This window comes from Phacochoerus africanus, chromosome 12 (assembly GCF_016906955.1).
Source record: "Phacochoerus africanus isolate WHEZ1 chromosome 12, ROS_Pafr_v1, whole genome shotgun sequence".
Classification (NCBI taxonomy): Eukaryota; Metazoa; Chordata; class Mammalia; order Artiodactyla; family Suidae; genus Phacochoerus; species Phacochoerus africanus.
Window position 1 is genome coordinate 2,186,876 of NC_062555.1, and position 22,041 is coordinate 2,208,916.

At 40.0% G+C, this 22,041-nt stretch overlaps 3 pseudogenes; 1 reads left to right on the plus strand and 2 right to left on the minus strand.

Annotated features, from left to right (window-relative positions):
• Positions 1 to 619: 619 nt before the first annotated feature.
• On the minus strand, positions 620 to 1,583 carry LOC125113075 (olfactory receptor 10AG1-like; annotated as a pseudogene).
• A 1,242-nt stretch (positions 1,584 to 2,825) lies between these two features.
• LOC125112981 (olfactory receptor 5F1-like) lies at positions 2,826 to 9,672 on the minus strand (annotated as a pseudogene).
• A 1,360-nt stretch (positions 9,673 to 11,032) lies between these two features.
• On the plus strand, positions 11,033 to 21,259 carry LOC125112982 (nucleolar MIF4G domain-containing protein 1-like; annotated as a pseudogene).
• Positions 21,260 to 22,041: the final 782 nt, after the last annotated feature.

The window sequence follows — 22,041 nt, forward strand, 5'->3', positions numbered from 1 at the left end:
TATAAAGGCATTAATAAAATATAAAAATGGCATAATTTCAATCATAGAACATATTGCCTATCACATCATCTGGTTTAATTACACATTTCTATACACTAGCTTACTGTTGGGGGTATTCATCTTTATTTTATTTATTTATTTTTTTAATTTTTATTTTTAATTTATTGTCTTTTCGTCTTTTCTAGGGCCTCTCCTGCAGCATATGGAGTTCCCAGGCTAGGGATCTAATCGGAGCTGTAGACACAGGCCTATGCCAGAGCCACAACATTGCTGGATCTGAGCCACATCTGCAACGTACACCACAGATCATGGAAATGCCAGATTGTTAACCCACTGAGAAAGGCCAGGGATCAATCCCACAACCTCATGGTTCCTAGTTAGATTCATTAACCACTGCACCACGACGGGAACTCCAGAGTGGGGAGGATTCATCTTTAAATTAAAACATTGCCAAATAAACGAACACTTCAGCCTTAAATCTTAGGACATAAGGCTCTACTAAAAGGAAACTATATCAGTACCTTATTAAAAATTTTAAAACATTACTGAAAAGTATATTTCAATTAGGACTACATACTAAATAAATACTTGAAAGAATAATTTGTATTTTCCAAATGTCTCACAATGCCAATAATTTTGGAAGAAATTTCCTCATTGCCTTTCTCACATCTTTGTTCTGCAGATTAAAGATTTGGGTCAAAACTGTATAAAAATAAAGGGCAATTTAACTATTCCTTCATGATGATTTGACTTAGGTTTTAAATATGTGACAGTGGCTGATCCATAGAATATAAGTACAACTATGATATGGGAAGAGCAAGTGGAAAAGGCTTTGGTTCACCCTGTTTTTGATGACAACTTCAAGATAGTGGAAATAATTCTGATATATAACCCAAGAATCAACATAAAAGGAAGAGTGACAAATAATGCAGCAAATATATATACCACCATCTCATTCACAAATATGTCTCCACAAGCCAGCTTCAATAATGGGGGTATATCACAGAAGTGATTGATTTGGTTAGAACCACAAAATGGCAGAGAGAAAAAATCTGGCATGTTTTTCCTATCTCAACTGGAGCTCCACTGATCCATGAGGCAACCACCAGCTTGAAACAGATCTTGGAGTTCATGATTAGAGGGTAGTGTAGAAGGTTATAAATGGCCACATAGCAGTCATAGGCCATCACAGATAGAAGAAAACACTCTGTGACTCCCAGCATAAGGAAGAAGCACATTTGTGTAGCACAGGTTAAAAAATAAATATTTCCTTTCTGGGTCCAAGGCTCCATAAGCATCCTGGGAAGAGTGACAGATACATAACAGATTTCTAGGAAGGAAAAATTCCTGAGGAAAAAATATATGGGGGTCTGAAGAGTGGCATCTACTTTTGTTATTAGAATAATGATGCTACTCCCCAATGGGCTAATCAAATAGATGACTAAGAAAACCACAAAAAGAAACCAGTGAAATTGGGGTCTATCAGCAAAGCCCAAGATAACAAATTCCATCATTATAGTAAGATTTGTTTTGGTAATTTTCAAACTATTTTCTCTCTGTGCATTTATATTTCTTGACTTCATTTTCTTCTTTTATAATTGGATCAAGACATGGGCTTTCATTGTAGTAAATTCTTAGTTACTTTGTCACCTTGTGTTCTGTGATTCTGGGAGATATGTGAAAGCAGAAGCTATAAACTCATCTGCAGAAAAAATAAATTCAATAAATAAATTGCTTAAATTATGTTCCATGTTAGATCTGCAATTTAATTATGCCAGTATGAGTCCTTTTCCTAGATATTTTAATTTAAATTGTGGTATGAGAAGAGAGTATGCAGATGACTTATTTTTTTTGGTCAAAACTCAAATTCAACAATTACTTGGCCACGTTCATGGTTTTCTTTATCAATTATCTGGTCCATAGCATAATATCTGTCCTATAATATCTAATGCAATGTCCTACTGACTATTTACATATCTGTTCTAACCTTGACATTAAATGCAGTGATTCAATCTGTGAAGAACACAGCACAAGGCTCTGTCTAATATGTTACTCCACAGATGCTTCTGAATTAAATTTAAAATAAAAATTACAATTAAATCTAGAAGTGAGAAAGGATTATTATAAATACATAAAAGTCATTTTTTTTTTACTTTTCATCACCCTGTAATTTTCCAGTAATATTATTTTTAATTTTTTGTATTAAACTATATCACATTGCTGAAAAAAACACAACTTTTGGCCTTTACCTAATTTTTATTCTAATAATATTTGGGATAATGTTTTATTTCAAGCCAAAATTAAATGTTCCTAGGGAAAAGTAAAATCAATAAATTGAAGTAAGTACTAGAGAAACAAACTTCCAGCTGGAAATGCAGCTATGTGCCTGTCAGAGAGACAAGCCATATCATTAATTCAGTGTGCCACAGTGGGAACACCAGAACCTGTGAATTTTTAGATTCAAATAATCTTCTACAGATCATAAATGGTGAAAGTCCATCAGAAAAAAAAAAACCCTGACAATTATAAGTATTCTACATGGTTAGTTTCATGCTCTGTTATTACTTTTATCTCTAAATACTTAATCTTTTATTTCCCTAACCAAGATTACTTGATAAATAATCCCTATTTTTGAAAACTTAATGGAAATAAAGAATGATTGGATAAAATATCCATGTTCCCAAATAAACTTGGTAATTTCTACCTAATTACATATTAATTCTTGAGTAATCTTAGAACATGATTACTTAGAAAGTATCCTAATATATTCTAACTATAAACTTGATCTACCATTTGAAAGTTCACTGATTTCATTAATACAAAATTTAGTTCAGTAAACTAACCAAACAGTGACAGAAATGAAGGGACTTTTTCCTAGTAATTACATTCCATAGAGCTTTTTTACTCCCTTATTCCTGAGTCTGTAGATCAGAGGGATCAGTATGTGGATCACCACTGTGTAAAACATGGAAGCTCCTTTGTCCTTATTGAGGGAGTAGCTGGAAGTAGGTCTCAGATAAGTATAGATGGTGGTGGAATAGAACAGAATCATAGCGGACAGGTGAGAGGCACAGGTTGAGAGGGCTTTGTGCCTCCCCTCCTATGAATGCATATGAAATATGGAGAAGATAATGTAAGAGTAGGAGGTGAGGATCACCAGCAGAGTCCCAACCATATTCACATCAGCAAAAGTGGAAAAGATGCTTTCATTCAGGTGTGTGTCAGAACATGACAGTTTAAAAAATGGAGTGATCTCACAGAAGTGATGGATGACATTGGAACTGCAGAATGGCAAGCTGCTTACATAACTTGTATTAAACTTGGAATTAAACAGTCCAGCAGTAAGAGCCCCTCCTGGCATTTTTTTTAATGCAAACTGTCTTGGACATATTCAGGGTGTAAAGTAGAGGTTTGCATATGGCCACATAATAGTCATAGGCCATTCATCCAAAAAGGATGCATTCTGTTGTGGCAAAGTCTATAAAGAAGAACATCTGCAGGAAGCACCCAGCAAAGGAGATGCTTTTCTTTTTTGATAATAAGTCTACTAGCATCTTTGGGGCGATGCTGGATGAGTAACAAATGTCCACAAGGACAGGTTAGTGAGGAAGAAATATATGGGTTTGTGAAGGTAAGAATCCATCCTGATTAATAGGATCATTCCAACATTCCCCCAAACTGTAAGTGCCTAAATCACACACATACAAAATGCATAAATAGGGTAATCTGTAGCTCCAATGTGTCTGATAATTCCAACAGTAATTAAAATATCATTTGTTCTGGCCATTTATTACAAATATCATGTGCTTAAGTTTACATTGGGTGTAAATATTTTATCATCTAAAGTTAATAAGAAAGGTAGAAACGTTAATGATTTTAATCACATAGAAAAAAATTCTAGGATATTAGAGCATAGTAAATAGAATGACTGAAGTAAGAATAAAATTAGTGGCCAAATGAATAAGCATTGGGATTTATTAAGCAATTGTCTGTATTGAATCTGGGTTGTGGGACTCTCAAATCACTGATGTAAGCCCACATATTTCCCTTTTGTGTCTGCAAATGCAAAATATATGTTCTATTATTTCTCTTCTACCCCACATCCAAAATTCAAAGTAGAAATAGCCTTGAAATCTTTCTCATTCTCCCAACAGGTATGTGTATTTAACTCAAATGCATTTATTCTCTTCAAGACCATTCTTTATACTCCCCAACTCCAAACTCCGTGCATTGCCACTCCAAAGTCAAAAGCAGCAAAAATAGCCCATTTCAGATAACTGATATTTTGACATCCATCATGGTTTTCAGAATATTTTTGTAATGTTTTTAACAGTGAACCAAACAACTGTACTCATTACAAAATACACTATCAAATTAATGCCACAGTATCAGTAGCAGACACTGTACCTGTGCGAGGCAGTGAATGACAGCACCAGATATTCAAAATATCTTCCCAGGTCTTACTTGTGTAGCCTTTTATTTTCTTTTTTATTAGAATCAATTATAAATCAGTTGATGTGTAAAAAAATGGAGAAGAAAATTTTCATTTGTTCAATGAAATGAAAATACTGAAAAATCATAATATATTTTTGTAAAAACTTGAGACACCTTCTGAGTAAATACACATGCTGCCCTTTTATTTTGTTTTCCTTAAAGATGATTGGTAAACCAAGGGGACTAGATTAAAGGTTTTAATTGAAGAATCAATATTCTAAATATGGAAATTGCAGTCTCAAAAGGATATAAATACAATCAAATGGAATCAAGCATTGTGTGGGACTTGCAACATAAAGGAGTTCTTAATCTCTAAGGGAATCTCAGTTACTTCAAAGATTTTGGCCAAAATTTTAAAAATAATAATAATTTCAATTGGCTATTTACTTGCACCTTTCTTTGTAACTATCTTCTTCCAAAAAGGTACATAGCCCACTACCAAGTTTTTATCCTCCCCTGTGTGTGCACCTCTGTGTGTGTTTTTATGTGTATGTGTGTATACCCCTCCCTTGTCTGGGTAAATTAAACCTCCAATCCAGCTCATGAGAAGGGGATGCTAATTACATCTATTGTTTAAAAAAATGATAAACTGAGTAATTAAGACAATATGTAAGAAAATCTAAGTTTTTAAATATCATTTCAGAAGTAATGTTGGTTGGATTGTCTGTGATTCTGATCTTACAAGGAGATGAAACTCCTTGTAGCAGTGGGTGAGGAGAACATTCCTAGAAGGGGGGTCAGCATTGACAGAGGATTTCTCCCTAAGCTTCAATGCTGCAGTCCCTCCATACACATAACACAGGGAAATAGGGGTCATTCAGGAGGAGATGCAGTTTCCAACTCGGCCTGGGGCAGGAGAGGGATGGCCGCAACAGCCAACATAGACTATGAGAAATGTTTCAAAAATGCCTTCATCTTTAAGGGATAACTGTCATAATTCTGCTTCATGGAATTATTTATCCCTTGGGTAAGTGTCCTGTCCTCAGAGATTGGAAATGTCACCCAAAAAGCAGAAGCTAACATACCAAACCTGTGGTACTGATAATATGCTTGAGGTGGAAAATGAAACAATGGGAGAAGTGTGACTGTAGCAATATATCCCATGAAAACCAATTTGAACTACATCTGAAATTATAGGTACTTCAAAGTGGGATAATCTTGCTATTATAAGAAGAGTTATCGAGAAATATTTGGGATAAAATTAGGAATACCTGATGTTCTAGAGACTGTTCCTGGGGCAGTAGTAGCAGCTTTCTGCCAGATTTAAGATATTTTGAAATCTATTTGGAAAAGATAACAAATATACCACTTAAAGAATGTTTTTTTAATAAATTTTATTGGAGTATAGTTGACTTACACAGAATTCTTAATTGAAGCACAACACTGCTGCTCAGACTTTTCAGAGGAACATGGAGACAAAGACTAAACCCAAAAGATCCAGTTACTAAAGATAGTTGGCAATAATTTCTTATTTTTTAAGTTGGGAATTTGTCATATCTGTGGACAAATAAGCTCAGCCAATTCTATGATAAATGTTCAGATAAAGATCAATTCTCAGGACAATTTCCTAAACAGTTTGGGGGACAAGCCACACAACAACATCCCATGCAGAGATTAGGGCAACCTGGTTAGTTATCATTTCTGTAGTTTCTACAACCCTTTGGTTAACATGGCACGTAGGCTATCTTCCCACTATTTGGCATGCAATTCAAATTCTAGACTATGTCCAGATCCTTCATGTTTTACCCAGAAATTTTGTAGATTTGCTTGTCATCAAAAAATTGACAAACCACTGGCCAGACTCACCAAGAAGAAGAGAGACAAAACCCAAATAAACAAAATAAGAAATGAAAAAGGAAGAATCTCAATGGATACTGCAGAAATGCAAAAAATTGCAAGAGAATACTATAAACAATTATATGCCAACAAATTCAACAACCTAGACAAAATGCAAAGCTTTCTAGAGACAAACAGCCTGCCAAAACTGAATCAAGAAGAAATAGATCAACTGAACAACTGATCACTAGAAATGAAATTGAATATCTAATACAAACACTCCCTACAAACAAAAGTCCAGGACCAGATGGCTTCACAGGCAAATTCTAACACATGTGCAAAGAATAACTTATACCCATCCTTCTTAAATTTTTTCTAAAGGCTGAAGAAGAAGGAACTCTCCCAAAGACATTCTATGAAACTACCAGAACCTTAATACCAAAACCAGACAAAGATACCACCAAATAAGAAAACTATAGGCCAATATCTTTGAGGAATATTGCCACAAAAATTTTCAACAAAATTTCGGCCAACCGAATCCAATAACATATCAAAAAGATCATACACCATGACCAGGTGGGATTCATCCCAGGTTCACAAGGATGGTTCAGCATATGCAAAATAATCAACATCATACAACACATTAACAAAAGAAAAGTCAAAAACCACATGATCATTTCAAGGCTGGCTGAGAGGCACCAGATTTGGCCTGTGGAGACTTAGCTGGAAAGGAGAGCTGCGCATCCATGTGAGAACTTCTGCAGCACCTGAGTAGCTCAGAAACTTCACACACGCACCTCGCTTTCTTTGATAATAGGTGAGTGTGCTAAAGACTCCACTGATCTGACTCTGTGCTTATTTCTTCCGATTTGTGTAGATGTGGTGTAATGAGAGGCAAACTGCTAAGGGATAGGATCTTTGCACTAGAGTCATGAGTTTTCTTAGATGTTTTGTGCCCTAAAGGAGTTCTGCCCTGAGGTTGAATGTATTTGGAATAGGTGCCCATTGGTAAATCTCAAGGCTAAACATTTGTAATTGTGCTATGACAAAATTTGTCTTTTTTTGGAAGAGAAACTTGTAAGATCTAGAAAGAAAGAAAGAAAGAATGAAGGAAGGAAAGAAAGAAAAGAAAAGGAAGGAAGGAAGGAAGGAAGGAGGAAAGAAAAGAAAGGAAGGAAGTAAGGAAGGAAGGAAGGGAGAAAGGAAGAAAGAAAGAAAGAGATCCTGTTTTTTTCAGTGCTTTTTCTTACTCCAAGTGCTTTCCTATAGGAAGTTAACTTTCTGTTGTCTCTGTAAGATTTTTTGTTCCCATTAATGTGAATTGTGGAGCTTTGGAAAAAAGGACCAATTGTATCCATTAGGAAAATAAACTCATAAATATTTTCTATGCAATTAATTTTTTTAATGTGTCTGAACTATGGTTTTATTAAATGACTTTTGTTAAGCAACTCCCTGGTGCCTGGCAGAGAAGTTTTTTGTTTGCTTTTTGTTGGATATTTATAGTTACTATTAAAATTGGAAGATTTAAAAGACAAATGATCTTCAGTTATTTTTATATCTTTTACAAAAGCTGATTCTTAGGGCTTCATATATTCAAAAATAGGTTTAAGTAGTTTAAGAAGATATCTATCTGCAGGTGTGAAAATTAGGTAATGATGACATTTTTCCAAATTACTCTTAGAGTTGTGGTGCTCCAATACATCCAGTTACTGCAATTACTCATAAAATGTGTTTCTCCAGGTCCGTAGGTTAATTCTGATGTTTGGCTTTGTGCTTTAGAAGGACAACTCTGGTTCCACAAGGAGAATTATTATCCCCCTTTCTTTGCTATGTATTTCAGCTTTATGATGAGTATAAAAGTACTTAAAACATTACATAATTTTTAAAAGCAATTAATATAACTAAGTTATGTTAAACATGGCACTTAATGCAGTCATTGTGTGGTTTGACTTCAATAAAGTGTGCATTTATATATTCATTCCTTGAAAAATGAATATCTTAAATGATACAAATTATTTGTTACTGTGACAGGAAGTGAGATTGTTAGAGAACTTCAGAAAATCTCTCAGGCCACCTGTATATGTATTCATTTGTATCTTTTAATTTCTTACTACAAATACTCCTAGAGCGGTTTCAACATGTTAATAGATATTTTTAATCCATGTTATGGACAGGTGTCAAAGAGGAATCTAAAAATTATGTACATGAGTTCCTGTCTTGGTGGTTAACAAACGTGACTAGTATCCATGAGGACACAGTTTGATCCCTGGCCTCACTCAGTGGGTTAAGCATCTGGTGCTTCTGTGAGCTGTGGTGTAGGTCACAGATGTTGCTCAGATCTGTGGCTGTGTTCTAAGATATCAGCTGTAGCTCTGATTCCATCCCTAGCCTGGGAATCTCCCTATGCCACCATTGTGGCCCCAAAAGACAAAATAAATAAATAAATAAAAATTTTAAAAATTACATGCAAGTAATATTGTTCTTTTCCCCCAGATCCCATGCCTTCCTAGTGTATGACTTTAGGAGTCAACTCTGAAGCAGTCTTTCTTTGAATGTTAGAAGTGAAACGGATATTACAGATTACTTTAAGTCCCTTATCAATTCTACCAACACATGTTTTTTAATCAAGTTTGGCTAGTTTTACATAGAATCAATAAACCTAAACAAATTAGGCCTAATTTGTGGCATCAAGGACCTGAATTCAGCCATAAGGCTAGGTGTCTATTTAATCTTTATGAGTGGGAAACTGCTATAGGTAAGATTTCTTTTGACTAAATTATGCAGATGATGAAGCCAAACTGTGTCTTTTTGTCTCACTTACTTGTTCAATTTGCAAGTGTTTATCCCAAAGCACTAGTAAGGAATTTTTGAAATGAGTGATGGAGGTAATAGCTAAGATCAGAAAACTGTCTTTTTTTCCCCTCTCCTGACTGAGAGAAGCTCTTTATTTCAAAAATATATTCAGGATAAGGGTCAATATGGCTGAGGAGTAAGACTAGTGTTCACCCTCTCCCACAAACACATTGAAAAAACTGAGGAGTAAGACTAATGATCACCATCTCCCACAAACACATTGAAAAATACATCTACATGTAAAATGACTCACATAGAACATCTATTGAATGTTTGCAGAAGAACTTAAACCTCTCCTAACTTTCATTATTTGGAAACAAAGACCATGGAACCACCTGAGCTCCCAGGTAGGCATAACCTGAAAGTAAAGTTTCTTAATGTCCCAGAGGATGAGATTTGAACAATAGGAGATGAGAGCTGTTAGATAAATTATTTCTTTATATCTTACCTCATTGAAAACTGATGATTGGATGATGTGCCTGTGTGGATGATTGATGGAGTCAGTACATCATTTCTCATAAATGGGCAACAAGTGATATGCAAGTACATGTCTATGTGGGTAACATATTAGGAAACTTTGAACCACACATTTCTTGTTTATCTTTCCTTCAAAGGAGGCTTTGTGTATATAGTTTGTTTGGAACAGATTTTGTCACTAAGTAATGCAGAAAGGGTATACAATTCATAAACTTTGGTGAGACTATCTTATTGAGTACTAATAACAAGTGTAAGATTTTAGATTGTCCAATTTCACAAAATATGCCAATATGCATATTTATGTTTTAGATGGAGTGACACCTCCCCCTCATCCCAGGCTGTCAAAGATGTCTAAGATTGAATCCCAGAATCTGTAAACATGTTGCCATGGAAGATAAAATAAAGACACTTGCTGTTGTGACTGATTTATGGACATTGAGATGGAGATGCTACCCTGGATTATCTGAGTGGGTCCAATGTAATCACAAAGAATAAAAGGACACAAGAGAGGAAGAATTAGAGAGGAATATGTGGTAGTGAAAGCTGAGTTAAGAAAGATGACCTTGCTGGATGGAAGATGACACCAGGCATGGGCTGCGGGCAGCCTCTAGGAGAGGCAAAAAAACATATTTTTTTCCCTACACATCCTGAAATGCATACAACCTCCTGATACTTTGACTTTAGCCTGGAAAGACTCATTTCGAACTTCTGCCCTACAGAACTGTGGGATATGAAGTTCTTGTTGGAGTTCCTATTGCAACTCTGTGGTTAATGAACCAAATTAGTATCATGAGGATGCAAATTTGATCCCTGGCCTTTCTCCCTGGGTTAAGGATCTGGAATAGCTGTGAGCTGTAGTGTAGTTCACAGACATTGCTTGGATTCCCAGATGCTGTGGCTGTGGCTGTGGTGTAGGCTGGCAGATACATCTCCCATTTGATCCCTAGCCTGGGAACCTCCATATGCCTCAGGTGAGGCCCTGAAAGGGCCAAAAATAAAGTCCTTTCTGTGGCAAGCCAGTGAGTTAAAGGTGTTTTTTTAATCATTTTGTTTTTTTGTGAAAAAAAAAAACAAAAACTGCAGAAACACTATGAAACCAATACAAGGGACAATGTAATTATTTTTAGAAAAAAATGTATATGTAAACCAAATTAAAAGTAGGAAACACTACAGCTTTCATTCTTAACTTTAATTCATTTTTAAAAATATGGGGAGTGTAGTACCACATTGGCTGGACCCAGAAGCTGATAGTGTCCAAGAGCTCAGGTGCTGTGCCTGGGGGAGGCTGTCAGGGCGTATGTCCCATGGACTGGGGGAGGTGGGGAGGAGGCTCTGAGGCAGCTAAAAGTAGCCCTGGGGGTGTTTGTGCAGGCAACCTCATAGGGCAAGACCCCAGCAGCTATGAAGGGCCCTCATCACAGATTCATGGGTGATGCAGCAGGAAGAAAAGCCACAGGTATCTGAGGAAGGAGAGGCAGCATCTGAGGAAGGCCCACTGACTCCAGTGGACTGCAGGCCCTGTGCAGGGCCCGAGATCTGGTGGTTGACCTGGGAGAGTGAGTGGACCATGGGCAGAGGCAGGAAATTGGAAGGGCTGCCAGCTGGCCCTATGGGTTTCAGAGGGACTGCAATCTCCCCTGGCCCAGGCCCCCTACCCCAGCCCTGGCTAAGAAGCCCCCTGGTAGGTTCATGGGCCATGCAGTCCTTACTGAGCAGAAACAGGTGCTTCTGGTGGTCAACTAGGGGGGAAATCTGGAGATCATTTAGCTGGAGCAGTGCCTTGGCTTGAACAAGTGCAGAAATAAGGGCAAAGGGAGCTCTGTGCTGCTCAGCTTTGTGCATGTTGTGCTTGACTACATTCTGAGAACCCTGGAGTCTGGGAAAAACAGCAGCTTATGTGAAAGTAGTAAGGAGGAGGAAGAGGATGCAGGACAGAGGCACCCCTAAAGTGATGTGGAGAGTGACCCAGAGAACAACAGGGAGCAGGAGGATGTGGAAGAGGAGAGGGAGAGGGAATTGGGGGTGCAGAGTGAGGGTAAGGAGGGGGAGGAGGACAAGGGCATGGAGGAGGAGGACCTGGAAGGGGAGGATGATGACCAAGAAGAGGAAGAGCAAAAAGCCAAAGAGAGAGGAAAGGAAAAAGGAAGGAAAAAGAGAGTTTGTTTTGCTGAAAATGAAGAGAGGAGTGAAAATTCCTCAAAGGACACTGACACAACCAAACAGTCTGAAAATGGTGGAAAGTACACCCTGTCTCATGTGAGGTTAGCAGAGGAGATAGTGGATGCTCAGAAAAAGGAAGAACTGGATAGGTTAAAGAAACAGGTCAAAGATCTGATAAACAGGTTGAGTGACTAAACATGGCCTCCATAAGCAGCCAGCCGGAGGAGCTGTACAGGGCACATAGCAGGAAGGATCTGAAAGACACTGTGACAGGTGTCCTCCTGAGTGCCTATGCCCCAGTCAAAGCCATGCACATAGGGCTGGTGATGGAGCATGTGCTCCTGTTCAGCATCTTTCACCACATGGTCATTATCAAATTGGTGACCACATTTTGGAGGCTGTGGTGAGGAGGTTTGGTGAAGTCTATAGAAGTAGTTGTGATGGAAAGGAGTGTGATAACCTGGGCACCATCATCACCCACTAGTAAAATTTCCACATTGGTGGAGTCTCTCCTCATCTTGGACATTTTGAGGAAACTTGTTGGAATTGTCATGGAAAAAGATAACAAACTGATCCTGTTAATGCTGAAAAATGTGGGCTTTTCATTGAGAAAAGATCATGCTTTGTCACTTAAGGAACTGATCATTGAGACCCAGGCCAAAGCCAACGAGGGAGGTAGTAAGTTCCTGGACCAGACTAGAATTCAGTTCATGCTGGAGTTACTGCTGGTTCTGAAGAATGACAATGTGTGGAAGATCCCAGGCTACAAACCCAAGCCCATGGAGAAGCTGTGGAAGCTGCAGAGAGCCCTAGCATGCAGCACTGACTCAGGGATAGAAACCAGCTACAGAGGAGGACAAGATGGCGGAGAAGTAGGGGGACATGCTCGCCCTCTCCCACAAACACCACAAAAAAAAAGCACATCTACAGAATAAATGACTCGCACAGAACAGCAACCAATCACTGGCAGAAGAACCTAAACTCCAATAATGGCAGGAAGTTCGTGACATTACTGGGCAGAACGGGAGAAAAGAGGAGAGTGAGAGAAGGTGAATCCGACCGGGACGGGCACTCCCGAAAGGGAACTGAAGAGGAGAAAGGGATCCCGCACCCTGGAAAGTCACCTACTCGGGGGAAAGATCAAATGAGCCGGAGGAATCTGCAGATGCAGAGAAGAGTGAAGCAGTAAATTGGAGTACGGAAAAGCCGATCAAGAACCGAACGGACCATCTGAACTACAGGCACAGTCACCAAAAATTGAGATGCCTGGGTGGGGGCTGGGCACCGAGTCCTCGGCTCCAGAGGTTGGTCCCTGAGAAAGGGCCGGGGGAAGCCTGGGTGGGGGCTGGGCACTGAGACCTGGGCTCCAGAGGTTAGTCTCTGGGCTGGGGGGGTGGGGCAGAGCAGAAACTGCTTGGGAGGTCTAGAAACCATTTGACGGGGCAGAAACTGCCTGGGAGACTAGAAAACAAAGCTGTCACAGAGGAAGGGAGCAATACCCTAGGGGCAGGGAAGTGGAAAGCCACATCAGAGGGAACCTGGGAGAAGAGCCTGGTCTGCGCCCGTGCTGGGGAGGGGAGAGAAGAAGAGGTGGGTCCCCATAGAATACCCCCCATGCCACAGCAAGCTTACAGGCCCGCTAGCTAGCTGAAAGCTGTGCTTCCCAGTGCATCCCCTCCCCCCACCCCCACCACCCCCTACGCTCTCGCCCAACCTGGGGCTGCCTGCCATCCAGGAGGGCTGGCCTCCACAACTGCCTGAAGCCTACCACCGCAGGGGCTGTCCCTGCACAGGCCTGCTTGTCCTTTGGAGGGGCTACACTTCCGCAGAGTAGCACCAAACACCACCAGCCACCGAGAAAAGGCCTGCAGCCCAGAAAAGCTAGAACAAGCCTAGCCAGGCAGTGAATAGGTCTGCCTAATTCCTGGATGGTTTTTCTGAGTCGGGCTGCCCCGGGGAGGAGCCTCTTCGGTTTCCAACGGCCCTGCTACCCGCCCAAGCCCCCAGGGGGTGCCCTAGTGGATCAGCTGCATGGGACTGCCAGCTCCAGGCAGGACTCCCTACAGCCCAGAAAAGCTGCAACAAGCCTGGCCGAGACGGGAAAATATCTCAGACGGTCTTTCTGAGTCAGGCTGCCCCAGGGAGGAGCCTCTTGGGTTTCCAGTGGCCCTGCTACCCGCCCAAGCCCCCAGGGGGTGCCCTAGTGGATCAGCTGCATAGGACTGCCAGCTCCAGGCAGGACCCCCTGCAGCCCAGAAAAGCTGCAACAAGCCTGGCCGAGACGGGAAAAGATCTCAGACGGTCTTTCTGAGTCAGGCTGCCCCAGGGAGGAGCCTCTTGGGTTTCCAGCGGCCCTGCTACCCGCCCAAGCCCCCAGGGGGTGCCAAGACCTAGTGAACCAGCTGCATAGGACTGCCAGCTCCAGGCAGGACCCCCTGCAGCCCAGAAAAGCTGCAACAAGCTTGGCTGAGCCAGGAAAACATCTCAGACGGTCTTTCTGAGTCGGGCTGCCCCAGGGAGGAGCCTCTTGGGTTTCCAGTGGCCCTGCTACCTGCCCAAGCCCCTAGGGGGTGCCCCACTCCCACAGAATAGCTGCTCAGCACCACCAGCCCCCTGGAAGAGCCCCTGCAGCCCAGAAAAGCTGCAACAAACTTGGCCAGACTGTGAAAAGATCCGCCTACATTCTCAGGCCGTCCTTCTGAGTTGGGCTGCCCTAGGGAAGAGCCTCTTAGGTTCTCAGTGACCCATATAGCTGCTCCAGCCCCCAGGGGGTGCTGCACTCCTGAGGAACAGCTGCCCAACACCGCCAACCCTTGCAAGAACCCCACAGCCTAAAAACACCAGAGCAAGCTCTGCATGACCAAGTGAATTCTGCTACCACCGTGGTGTGGACCTCCCAGTCCTGTCTGCCCTCAGGAGGTCCTCCTTTGCTTCAAAGAAACACTGTTAGCCCCATCAACACTCCAGAAAAGCCACACTGCCTCAAAAAAGATTGACCAACAATGCCAGCCCTCAGGAAATATTCCCCGGCAGTGACACGGCAAACACTGCCCGATAATGGAGAGTACAACTCCCTCAGGAGAAAGAAAACAACAAGGAAGATGAAGAAGCAGAGAAACAACCCCCAGTCAAACCAACAGGAGAACTCACCTAAAACAGTCAACAATGAAACAGATCCCTGCAGTCTGACAGACCTGGAGTTCAAAAGAGAAATAGTGAAAATACTGAAGGAATTAAGAGAAGATATGAACAGTAATGCAGATACCCTCAGAAAGGAACTAGAAAATATAAGGAGGAGCCAAGAAAAACTAGAACATTCATTTGCAGAGATGCAAACGGAACTAAGGGCAGTAAAAACCAGAATGAATAATGCAGAAGAACGAATCAGTGATATGGAAGATAGAATAATGGAAATCACTCAATCCGGTCAACAGACAGAAAACCGAATCAAAAAACTGGAAAACAATATGAGACCTATGGGATAATATAAAGTGGGCCAACCTACGCATAATAGGAATTCCAGAAGGAGTAGAAAATATAAGGGGATGGAAAATATATTTGAAGAAATTATCGCTGGAAACTTCCCAAATCTAAAGGATACTGGGTTCAAGATACAAGAAGCACAGAGGGCCCCAAACAAATTGAACCCAAATAGACCCTCACCAAGACACATCATAATAAAAATGGCAAAAGTTAGTGATAAAGAGAGGATCCTAAAGGCAGCGAGAAAAACAGAATGTTACCTACAAGGGAACCCCCATAAGAATATCAGCTGATTTCTCTACAGAAACACTACAGGCCAGGAGGGAATGGCAAGAGATATTTAAAGTGCTCAAAGGAAAAAAATACGCAACCTAGAATACTCTATCAGGCAAGAATATCATTTACAATAGAAAGGGAAATAAAATTTTTTTCCAACAAACAAAAACTTAAAGAATACAGCAACACAAAACCCAGGCTAAAGGAAATATTGAAAGGCCTTCTCTAAACCAAAAAGAAAGGAAGGAAAGGGAAGAAAAAAAGAAAAGAAAAAAAAAGAAGAAGAGGAAGAACTAGGACTGAGGAACACACAATCAGAGAGCAGTCACTCAAATAAGCCAGCATACAGATTTAATCATGAACATGCTTCAAACAAAATAAAATTAAAAAGAAAAAAATAAAAAGAGTCATCAAAACCATAAAATGTGGGCAAGGGATGTTAGGAAGTAAATAACCCTTTTTGTTTGTTTGTTTGTATGTTTCTCTTCTTAATTTTAATATAGTAATGAAGTGTTTGAACTTACAGGACCATCAGGCTAAAACACACAATTATGGGAAGGGGTTAGCATACTTAAAAAACAGGGCAACCACAAGCCAAAACCAAATATCGCATTTGCAAAAAATGAAAAAAAATACACTCAAGCAGATAATAACAAGAGACCATCCAACCAAAAAAAAAACAAAAAAACAAAAAAAAAAAGAAAAGAAAGGAAGAATGGAGAACCATAGAATCAACTGGAACACGAGGTTCAAATGGCAATAAATAATCATCTATCAATTATCACCTTAAATGTCAATGGACTGAACGCCCCAATCAAAAGACACAGAGTGGCTGAGTGGATAAAAAGGCAAAAACCTTCAATATGCTGCCTACAAGAAACTCACCTTAGGACAAAAGATACATATAGATTGAAAGTGAAAGGGTGGGGAAAAATATTTCACGCCAATAGACGACAGAAAAGCAGGAGTCGCAACACTCATATCAGACAAAATAGACTTTAAAACAAAAGACATAAAGAAAGACAAAGAAGGACACTACTGAATGATTATGGGATCCATCCAAGGAGAGGATGTTACTATCGTCAACATATATGCCCCAAATATAGGAGCACCCTGATACATACAACAAATATTAACAGACATAAAGGGAGATATTGATGAGAATACAATCATAGTAGGAGACCTTAATACCCCCCTCACATCAATGGACAGATCCTCTAGACAGAAAACCAATAAAGCAACAGAGATCCTAAAGGAAACAATAGAAAAGTTAGACTTCATTGATATCTTCAGGACACTACATCCAAAAAAAGCAGAATACACATTCTTCTCAAGTGCTCATGGAACATTCTCAAGAATCGACCACATATTGGGACACAAAGCGAATCTCAATAAATTTAGGAGCATAGACATTATCTCAAGTATCTTCTCTGACCACAATGCCATGAAATTAGAAACCAACCATGGGAAAAGGAAAGAGAAAAAACCTACTACATGGAGACTAAACAACATGCTACTAAAAAACCAATGGGTCAATGAGGAAATCAAGAAGGAAATTAAAAACTACCTTGAAACAAATGATAATGAAGACACAACCGCTCAAAATCTATGGGATGCTGTGAAAGCAGTGCTCAGAGGGAAATTTATAGCAATACAGGCCTTTCTCAAAAAAGAAGAAAGTTCCCAAATGGACAACTTAACCCTCCAGCTAAATGAATTAGAAAAAGAGGAACAAAAAAGGCCTAAAGTCAGCAGAAGGAAGGAAATTATAAAGATCAAAGAAGAAATCAATAAAATAGAGACTCAAAAAAACAATAGAGAAAATTAATAAAACCAAGAGCTGGTTCTTTGAAAAGGTGAACAAAATTGACAAACCCCTGGCCAGACTCTCTAAAAAGAGGAGAGAAAGAACCCAAATGACCAAAATTATAAATGAAAAAGGAGAAATCACAATGGATGCAGCAGAAATACAAAAAACCATAAGAGAATACTATGAACAACTATACGGCAACAAGTTTGACAATCTGGAAGAAATGGACAATTTTCTAGAATATTACAGCCTGCCAAAACTGAATCAAGTAGAAACAGACCAACTGAATGGACCGATCACTAGAAATGAAACTGAAGAGGTCATAAAATCACTCCCTACAAATAAAAGTCCAGGACCAGATGGCTTCACAGGTGAATTTTATCAAACAGATAAAGAGGAATTGGTGCCCATCCTCCTTAAACTCTTTCAAAAGGTTGAAGAAGAAGGAATACTCCCCAAGACATTCTATGATGCCACCATCACCCTCATTCCAAAACCAGACAGAGATACCACCAAAAAAGAAAACTATCGCCCAATATCATTGATGAATATAGATGCAAAAATTCTCAACAAAATCTTAGCCAACCGAATCCAACAACATACCAAAAAAATTATACACCATGACCAGGTGGGGTTCATCCCAGGTTCACAAGGATGGTTCAACATTCGCAAATCAATCAGCATCATACACCACATTAACAAAAAAAAAAGTCAAAAATCATATGATCATCTCAATAGATGCAGAAAAAGCATTTGACAAAGTCCAACATCCATTCATGATCAAGACCCTCGCCAAAGTGGGTATAGAGGGAACATTCCTGAATATAATCAAAGCCATTTATGATAAACCCATAGCAAATATAATCCTCAGTGGGGAAAAACTGAAAGCCTTCTCACTCAAATCTGGAACAAGACAGGGATGCCCACTCTTACCACTGCTCTTCAACATAGTATTGGAAGTCCTAGCCACAGCAATTAGACAAACAAAAGAAATAAAAGGCATCCATATAGGAAGAGAAGAGATCAAACTGTCACTGTTCGCAGATGACATGATACTATACATAGAAAACCCTAAGGACTCAACCCCAAAACTACTTGAACTGATTAATCAATTCAGCAAAGTAGCAGGATATAAGATTAACCTTCAGAAGTCAGTTGCATTTCTGTATACCAGCAATGAAATATTAGAAAAGGAATACAAAAATACGATACCTTTTAAAATTGCACCTCACAAAATCAAGTACCTCGGAATACACCTGACCAAGGAGGTAAAGGACCTCTATGCTGAGATCTATAAAACCTTAATCAAAGACATCAAAGAAGATGTAAAGAAATGGAAAGATATTCCATGTTCCTGGATTGGAAAAATCAATATTGTAAAAATGGCCATACTACCCAAAGCAATCTACAGATTCCATGCAATCCCTATCAAATTACCCAGGACATTTTTCACAGAACTAGAACAAACAATCCAAACATTTATATGGAACCACAAAAGACCCAGAATCGCCAAAGCAATCCTGAGAAACAGAAACCAAGCAGGAGGCATAACTCTCCCAGACTTCAAGAAATACTACAAAGCCACCGTCATCAAAACAGCATGGTACTCGTATCAAAACAGACAGACAGACCAATGGAACAGAGTAGAGAATCCGGAAATAAACCCTGACACCTATGGTCAATTAATCTTTGACAAGGGTGGCAAGAACATCAAATGGGAAAAAGAAAGTCTATTCAGCAAGCATTGCTGGGAAACCTGGACAGCTGCATGCAAAGCAATGAAACTGGAACACACCCTCACACCATGCACAAAAATACACTCAAAATGGCTGAAAGACTTAAATATACGACAGGACACCATCAAACTCCTAGAAGAAAACATAGGCAAAACACTCTCTGACATCAACATCATGATTATTTTCTCAGGTCAGTCTCCCAAAGCAATAGAAATTAGAGCAAAAACAAACCCATGGGACCTCATCAAACCAAAAAGCTTTTGCACAGCAAAGGAAACCCAAAAGAAAACAAAAAGACAACTTACAGAATGGGAGGAAATAGTTTCAAATGATGCAACTGACAAGGGCTTAATCTCTAGAATATATAAACAACTTATACAAGCCAACAGCAAAAAAGCCAATCAATCAATGGAAAAATGGGCAAAAGACCTGAATAGACTGTTCTCCAAAGAAGATATACAGATGGCCAACAAACACATGAAAAAATGCCCAACATCGCTGGTTATAAGAGAAATGCAAATCCAACCTACCATGAGATACCACCTCACACCAGTCAGAATGGCCATCATTAATAAATCCACAATTAACAAGTGCTGGAGGGGCTGTGGAGAAAAGGGAACCCTCCTGCACTGTTGGTGGGAATGGAAACTGGTACAGCCCCTATGGAGAACAGTTTGGAGATACCTTAGAAATCTATACATAGAACTTCCATATGACCCCGCAATCCCACTCTTGGGCATCTATCCAGACAAAACTCTACTTAAAAGAGACACGTGCACCCGCATGTTCATTGCAGCACTACTCACAATAGCCAGGACATGGAAACAACCCAAATGTCCATCGACAGATGATTGGATTCGGAAGAGGTGGTATATATATATACACAATGGACTACTACTCAGCCATAAAAAAGAATGACATAATGCCATTTGCAGCAACATGGATGGAGCTAGAGAATCTCATCCTGAGTGAAATGAGCCAGAAAGACAAAGACAAATACCATATGATGTCACTTATAACTGGAATCTAATATCCAGCACAAATGAACATCTCCTCAGAAAAGAAAATCATGGACTTGGAAAAGAGACTTGTGGCTGCCTGATGGGAGGGGGAGGGGGAGGGAGCGGGAGGGATCGGGAGCTTGGGCGTATCAGACACAACTTAGAATAGATTTACAAGGAGATCCTGCTGAATAGCATTGAGAACTTTGTCTAGATACTCATGTTGCAACAGAAGAAAGGGTGGGGGGAAAATGTAATTGTAATGTATACATGTAAGGATAACCTGACCCCCTTGCTGTACAGTGGGAAAATAAAATTAAAAAATAAATAAATAAATAAATAAATAAATACCTAGTATATGAGTTTAAAAAAAAAAAAAAGAGAAACCAGCTCCAAGTCCTGGGATCGTGTCCTGAACACCAATTGTACTGGGCACTGGTGAATTGTGGGGTCTGCATGGAGGAGTGCTCCTATGATCAATTGGGGTCAACAGAAGACCCACAGAAGTAGCTTACAGGGATAGTCAGCACAAATTTCTAGAACTTTCCCAAAAGCAAAGAATGAACACCAATATCAAGAGAAACATATTTTGTACAATAATGACTAGAGAAAAATTTTTGGACATGTTTGAGAAGCTTCTGAATCTTGGACTTACAGATTATCAGAAGAGAGAAATCATTCATGTCCTTGTGGACTGTTGCCTTTGGGAGCAGACTTACAACACTTTCTATGCCTTTCTGGTGGGCAAGTTCTGTGACCACAAGAGGAGGTTTCAGGTGACTTTCCAATTCAGTGTATGGGACAAATTTCTGGACTTAGAAAATTTGCCAGCCATTAATTTCTCTAATTTGGTTCATCTGGTGGCCCATTTGTTGAAGACAAAATCACTGTCATTTTCCATCTTAAAGGTCATTGAATTCAGTGAATTGGAAAAATCCAGAGTCCATCTTTTGTGAAAAGTGTTAATGGAAACAGAAGTTGAAGACCTTGGTTTAATTTTTGCAAGGGGGTCCAACAAGCCTGTGCTGGGCCTGTTGAGGGAGGGCTTGAAGCTGTTCATCAGCTACTTCCTTCTGAATGGCAGTCAGGTGCTGGGGAGTGCCAGTGCCTAGGAGGCCAGAAAGCTGGAACTGTGGGAGAGAGCAGAGCTGAACACTAGGGCTCTGCAGGGCAGGGCTTCCCTAAGGATGTAGTCTGGGGCCCAGGAAAGGGGGCCTGCATGAGAGCACTGTGTGTACAACTTGGTGGAGCTATGGCACAGTCTCTTGTACTTAAAATAGTATATTCTGGTCCAAGGTTATATTGTATTTGTGTTTTTAGCCATATTCAAATAACTAATCTCTAGGAGGAGGGAGAGAGGGAGGGAGAAGCAGGCCCTGGGATGGCTTCCATAGGTGATGATACTGGGCAGGGGTTTGCCAGTTTCTCATGGTTTTTATAGACAAAATAGCCCTTTAGAGGGGGTAGTTATAAGGAAATTGATGTGTTTTTATCATTTTTATATGTTGTTTAAAAGTTCAGAAACCATCTTCTAAGCATGCCTGTTGTTACATTGATTATTCCAAGTACCTGGGATATAGTGTTTGGAGAAGCCAGCAAGTGACTCAGGCCTTGGGAGCAGGACATTGGAGGAGTTCATCATAACTCACCTACAGCTCTGATATGGTCAAAGACCTCTTCCCTGTTTGTGTCTGTCACTCACACCTCTTGATGCCAGGTTTAGATGCACTTTCCTGAATGACTTCAAAGTCACCTAGCAAGTACTGGCCACTTAGTGGGTGAGGTTCACTGATCTAGGCTCTGGGAGTTGTAGATATGCATAGAGAAAAACCACCAGAGGGGGGTGAGTGTTTATTTTGTGAAACACCTGACCACCAAACACATAATGGATCAGCACTAAGAAATAAAAAATGCTCCTATACTTCACCATTTGCCACAAATTCACAAAGGTCTTGTTTTTCCTGCCTTAGAATGT